Below are 7,612 nucleotides of genomic sequence, written 5' to 3' on the forward strand. Positions count from 1 at the left end.
AACGCTGGGCCAATTGTGCACTGCCCTATGGGACTCCCAATCACAGCCAGTTGTGATACAGCCTGGATTCAAACCAGGGTGTCAGTAGTGACACCTCTAGCACTGAGATGCAGCGGCTTAGACTGCTGCGCCACTAGGGAGCCCACCAGTCATCGCTGTGTCTGGTTTTCCAATTCTATATGATTTTGCTTTGCTAGAATACAGAGACAAAATCATAAGGTCAATGGCATGGAGGAGGATTGCAGAGATTGTTGGTGTTAGTGATGGGTGAAGAGAAATTTGCACGACAATATTTGATTGTGCTGCTAGCTAACTATGAACATCAAGCAACCTTAACCTCAAAACTGTAATCAAAGCCACCATTTGTGAATGTGTTGAGTAAATGAAATTGTGAAATGTGCCCACCAAAGGACAGAAATCACCAGTAACACACATAACATTGTAAATGATACAGAAAGCATGAATTTCCCATGTAATATGCTATCAATTGGATTATGGTATCTTAACATTATGATTCTCATATATTTTAGCTTATTGCTCTTTCATTATACTTGTGTCATGACTGATGGTTATAGCTCACTTCCTGTAAAATACATAGGTCTACATGAACATTAATGGGTACTTTGGGTAAAGGAAATTGTGGCTTTGCAAATATATCTTTACCCACCATCAACACCAATATCGCTGCAATCCTCCATGCCACTGACCTTCTGATTTTGTCTTTTTATTCTAAAATCATTCTCAGAAAATAAACAAGGTATTTTGCTTTTTGATATTTTTAATTAGGCTACAAATTGCCAGCTCCTTATTTTCAGGTGCAGTGCTGTACCTAGAATACAAGTATTGGATTTGCAGTAAACAATTTTATGTCGGAAAAATCATGTAAAATCAGGTTTATGGTTAGCCTCATATACATTATCTACTGATATCATTTTAAATTGAGAACATATAGCTAGCTCATCAATATGCAAATTATGTGTGAGTTTAGCTATTCTCTGCTTCAGATGTGCAATGACAAGGGGCACTTTGATTGCACAGTTATACCATCAAACTGTAGGCCTCTTGGCTCCATTGGTGATGCATGCCATTATGATAAGCTGCAAAATTGATTCACATGGCTGATATCCTGAGACAGTGACAATCAAATAAAACCGATTGGAAAGCTCCCAACTGGATAAAAAAGGCCATGTTCATTTGAGAAAGCAACACAGAAACACAGACATATTAGAGACAGATCCCCTTCACATATTTTTATTGCAGAATTGTGATCTGTGATGAATTTACATTGACACTAGTTCATTTTGAATCATGTTTTTAAGTTAACAATTAAAACAAGTTCAAACACTTCACTTCAATGAATGAATCAAAATATATTTCAAAATGTACAAATAATCGAACTTATTTGTAAATGTTACACATCTTCATAAGTAGGCTATTATAACTGAAGAATAATTTAGTGTGAAAAAATGTCCATACCAGATGTGGCCACCAGAGCTCCATTACCTGATCTGAGCAGACTTTTATTCCAACCCAGCAATAATAGACATTATTGTCATCTCATTAGATTTGATAAATTGAATCAGGGATGTTAGTGCTGGGCTGGAACAGAAGCCTGCACACCCAGCATACCTCCAGGAGAAGTATTGGCCTGCTACAGTTGCAATACGTTTGTAGCCTACATTGTGTGTTATATACAACATTTGCTAACATAAGTACACAAACAACCCATGGCATACAAGGATGAAACGCGGAAGGGATATTCTCCGTTTCTGGCCTGCTCTCCAGGCACCAACGCATGAGGGTGAAGCCACAGGTTAAGGCCAAACTGGTGTTTCTAAAAATGAATTCAAAGGCACTGTAGACTGAGCCTAATAAGGCATTTACGCTTAATTTGTATTTAATTATAAGTAAGTCAGCCTATATGCGCAATTGAAATACTATACTGATTTAATACAATGAAATGTTGTTTAAATGCTGAGCGCTTAATGTCCCTGACTCCCTCCCTAGTCTAGTGTCGCACTCGCAAATTCTTTACAGTGTATTTCTTTGTAGGCTATAGCCTTGAAATAATTGAAATAATATAGCCTAAATAATTCATTTTCGTTCCTTCTTAGTCTCCCTGTCTGGCTCCTGACCTATTTAGTTTATATGCAGTTTAATATAACGTGTCGCCTATTTCAAATGATGAGAGCTTCTTACATTCCCCTTTTCATGTTTATTAAGATACTTTTCATTCTTATCATATAGTTTGGTTTCAATACTTCAAAACCAAACGGTTGGTCCAGGTAGTCACAAAAATAGGTGTTGGTTAAAATGTGATTTTAATGAATGGAGCGAATTTGGTGCCACAGTTTTTTTCCTGTGAGGGGAGCTGTTTTTAGCAGAGCGCTTGGAAAGAATGTGGCGGGTCGTGCGTAAACACCACTCCATATATGATGAGCGGGATTTCCGACCACTCAACCCCTGCTCACATACACTGCTGTAGACTGAGCCTAATAATGTCACGTCCTGACCAGTAAAGGGTTTATTTGTTCTTGTAGTTTGGTCAGGACGTGGCAGGGGGGTATTTGTTTTATGTGGTTCAGGGTGTGTTTGTGTATGTGTTCATGTAGAGGGGGTATTTGGTTTATATGGTTCGGGCTATGTATTTAGGTAGAGGGGTATTTGATTTATTAGTCCAGGGTTTTGGTCATTGTTCTATGTTAGTTTTTCTATGTTCTGTCTAGGTGTTTGTATTTCTATGTTTTGGTAATGGGGATTGGGGCCTTCAATTGGAGGCAGCTGTCTATCGTTGCCTCTGATTGAAGGTCCTATATTTAGGAGTGTGTTTGTCATGGGATTTGGTGGGAGATTGTTGCTGTGTATAGCTTTGTGCCTTACCGGCCTGTTCTTTGTCGTCGTGTTTTTTTGTATACGTGTTTATTTTGGTTTTCCTTCTTTGTCCTTTAATAAAAGAAGATGAGTATACATTTTCCCGCTGCGTCTTGGTCTAAACCCTACGACACCCGTGACAAATAATGCATTTTTCGTTTAATTTGTATTTAATTCTAAGTAAGTCACAGCCTATAAGCCAATTTATAGACTATATGCCTAATGATTTAATACAATGAAATGTTGTTTAAATGCTGAGCGCTTAATGTCCATGACTCCCTACCAGCCTAGTGTGTCCCACTTGAAAATCCTTCATAATGTACTTGTTTGTAGGCTAAAGCCTTGAAATAATATAGCCTAAATAATACATTTTCGTTCCTCTTAGGCTCCCTGTCTGGCTCCTGACCTATTTAGAGTGTTTATATGCTGTGTAATATGACATGTAGCCAGGGTTGGGAAGTAATGTATTAGCTCAGTTGGTAGAGCATGGTGTTTGCAACGCATGGTGTTTGCAACGCCAGGGTTGTGGGTTTGATTCCCACGGGGGGCCAGCACAGAAAAAAATGTATGAAATGTATGCATTCACTACTGTAAGTCACTGCATAAGAGTGTCTGCTCAAATGACTAAAATGTAAATGTAAAAAAATGTTACATGTAAGGGATTACAAAAAACAGTAACTGTAATCCGTTACCTTACCAGCAAAAATATTGTAATCAGATTACAGATACTTTTAGAAAACTAGATGACTACTTCGAGGATTACTTTTAAATTCAGAAAGTATGTTTATTAGTATGTTATTCACATCAATACGCTATGTAGACATCAATAATAAGTGATATCCCTATCGCCGTAGACTATACCAATGCTGTCATCCGTACCTCCAAGCGTTTATTCAAGTTGGATAATCTTTGGATGCCAACAGCAGTGGCACCATTGGAAGACATACCTTGGACTGTAGACTACAAAAGCCTATTCCTGTGCTTTACCCGTGATTGATCAAACACATTTGGTGTGTCATCATAGTGGGCTCTGACTTGTGGTCAGACTCGCTTAGGTGGAACAAACTTAAATTTGCGCCTTATTTTCAATGCTGATTTGAATGTCATTGAGAAAACAGAGAAGTGTCAAAGATTTTTTGTCCGCAAACATCCTTTCGGAATGTAAAAGTAATCCTTGAAGTAATCATCTCGTTTTTCAAAAGTATCTGTCTGATTACAATATTACAATATTTACAATATTTTTACTGGTAATTAACATATTACAGTTATCAGTTTTTTGTAATCCGTTACTCCCCAACCCTGTCCAAAAGTTACGTTACTGATTACAATTTTGAACAGCTAACTAGTAACTGTAACGGATTACATTTAGAAAGTAACCAACCCAACCCTGCATGTATCTTATTTGAAATGATGAGCGCTTCTTACCTTCACCTTTTCATGTTTATTAAAATACTTTCATTCAAATCATATGGTTTGGTTTCAATACTTCAAAACCAAATGGTATTCAAAAAAATAGATGGGTGTTAAATGGTGATTTTAATGAATGTAGCGAATTTGGAGTGGCAGTATTTTTTCATGTGAGCACAGAGTGTTTTTTAGGAGAGCCGTTGGAAAGGACATGGAGTGCCAGGATTTCAGACTGCTCAACCTATTCTAGTAAATAGGCTAAGTAAATGTTAATATGAAATGTTATAAAACGCTGTATTATTAAATCAAATGTAACTTTATTTGTCACATGCGCCGAATATAACATGTGTAGACCTTACCGAGAAATACTTATTTACAAGCCCTTAACCAACAATGCAGTTCAAGAAAGAATTAAGAAAATATTTACCAAATAAACTAAAGTAAACAAAACCTCAAAAGTAACACAATAAAATAACAATAACTAGGCAATATTCAGGGGGTAACGGTACTGAGTCAATGTGCAGGGGTACAGGGATTTCGTCGTCGTCGTCAGACGATATGGCGAAATCATCGTCGGAAAAGGAGGACCAATATGCAGAAGAATTGTGTTGGCTCATCTTGAACATTTATTAGACTCAAAATGAACATACAAAATAACAAAACGAACTCACGATATAGACAGTCTTCTCAGGCTCACATACGCTAGACAAGAAACAATCTCCCACAAATGACAAACACACCCTAATATATGGGACTCTCAATCAAAGGCAAAGAGAAAACACCTGCCTTCAATTGAGAGTCCCAACCCCAATTAATCAACCATAGAAACACACTCACTAGACTCCACATAGAAATACATAAACATAGACCATAAACCAAAAACCCGGAAATACTAAATCAAACGCCCTACAACAAACACACCACCCCGAACCACATAAACCAAATACCCTCTGCCACGTCCTGACCAAACTACAATGACAATTAACCCTTATACTGGCCAGGACGTGACACATGCTAATGTAAAAAGCTGTTTTTTTATATAAATATGAACTTGATTGAACAAAACATGCATGTATTGTATAACATAATGTTCTATGAGTGTCATCTGATGAGGATCATCAAAGGTTAGTGCTGCATTTAGCTGTGGTTTGGGTTTATGTGACATATATGCTTGCTTGGAAAATGGCTGTGTGATTATTTGTGTCTATGTACTCTCCTAACATAATCTAATGTTTTGCTTTCGCTGTAAAGCCTTTTTGAAATCGTACAATGTGGTTAGATTTATTACCATTTATCTTTAAAATGGTGTAAAATAGTTGATTGTTTTAGAATTATGGTCAGATTTGCCAAATGGAGGGCGGGGGAGAGCTTTGTATGCGTCTCCGTGTGTTGAGTAAAGGTGGGCTAGAGTTTTTATTCCTCTGGTTGCACATATGACATGCTGATAGAAATGAGGTAAAACGAATTGAAGTTTGACTGTATTAAAGTCCCCGACCACTAGGAGCGCCGCTTCTGGAGGAGTATTTTCTTGTTTGCTTATGGCATTATACAGCTCGTTGAGTGTGGTCTTAGTGCCAGCATCGGTTTGTGGTGGTAAATAGACGGCTACGAATAATATAGATGATAACTCTCTTGGTAGATAGTATGGTCTACAGCTTATCATAAGGTACTCTACCTCAGGCGAGCAATACCTCAAGACTTCTTTAATATTAGATATCACGCACCAGCTGTCATTGACAAAAAGACACACACCCCCGCCCCTCCTCTTGCCAGACGCAGCCTCTCTGTTCTGCCGATGCATGGAAAATCCCGCCAGCTCTATATTATCCGTGTCGTCGTTCAGCCATGGCTCAGTGAAACACAAGATATTACAGGTTTTTTATGTCCCATTGGTAGGATAGTCTTGATCGTATATCAACGGATGGTAGTGGAGGTTTATTCACTAGCCTACGAATTCTCAGAAGGCAGCCCGACATCGGACCCCTTTTTCGCCGTCTTTTCTTCATGCAAATGACGGGGATTTGGGCCTGTTCCCAAAAAAGCAATATATCCTTCGCGTCAGACTCGTTAAAGAAAAAATCTTTGTCCAGCTCGAGGTGAGTAATCGCTGTTCTGATGTTATTTTCGGTCATAAGAGATGGTAGCAGCAACATTATGTACAAAATAAGTAAAAAAATAATTTACAAGCAATTCGAATAAACAAACAAAATAGCACAGTTGGTTAGGACCCCGTCAAACAGCAGCCATCCCCTCCGGCGCCATTCTCTCTCTATAGCTTCTAGCTGGCTGGCTACAGCAGGCCACTGTGTGTAGGCTAATGTTGTCGGCTTGGTAGCTAGCTAGCCAACGTTACATACTATAGCTAAGTGAAATATCATCAGCTAGTTAACTTCATATTAGCTTGTTATCTTGATGTAGGCCTATTTATCATTGTAAATTAAAAACTCGTGCTCCAAATCCATTTGTAGATAACAGCAATGGAAGAGGGTGAATGTATTTTCTGCTCCAGCTGTCAAAAAAGGGAGTAGGTGCAGTGGAGATTTTAGCATGTAAATCTTGGTGGGGAGTTTAAAAAAAAAAGTTTTATATGCGTGCCAGCAAAGCCACTAAACAATAACCCCATTAGGGGTTAGGGTTAGCAAAGCCACTAACCCTAACCCCATTAGTTGCATTATAACGGTGACAAACGGTGCCCTCAAACAGTTAGGACCTACATAAAGCTGTCCCAACAACAGAACTTTCTTTTCAGCACCATGGAGTGAATCCTTACCGCTGTTAAACCTGGCTATGAGCGGAGCTTTGTCTGGCAGCGAAACAGTTCATTCAGCCTCATTTACTGCCTTTCAAAAAAATATAAACGATATGGCTCACTTGCTTAAACAAATGTGGTTTCAACTGACAATTGAGATGTACAAACTATGGCATAAGGGGACGACGAGTGCATAAGAGGCAATCCGTAATTCCGATTAAGACATTAATGAGCGAGCTAGGATGGACGTAGTCAATATAACTATTTGTTCAGCACTATTGAAATGTATAGCGACAGAATTCGGAATTTGGGCCATTCTTACAGTATTCTTCCTGTACACCATAAGCAGACAATGAAAGCTCTTAATAATCAATGATTACATTTCTCTAAAACAGGCTATAGGCTACATGTGCATCACCAAGTCAGAACAGTAGGCTAAGTTATCCTCTTATAGCTCCTTAAGGATAGGGGGCGCTACAGCGAATTTTGAAAGAAATACGTGCCCATTTTAAACGGTCTCCTACTCAAACTCAGAAGCTAGGATATGCATATAATTGGTAGATTTGGATAGAAACCACTCTAAAA

This window comes from Salmo salar, chromosome ssa02 (genome assembly GCF_905237065.1).
Source record: "Salmo salar chromosome ssa02, Ssal_v3.1, whole genome shotgun sequence".
NCBI classification, from domain to species: Eukaryota; Metazoa; Chordata; class Actinopteri; order Salmoniformes; family Salmonidae; genus Salmo; species Salmo salar.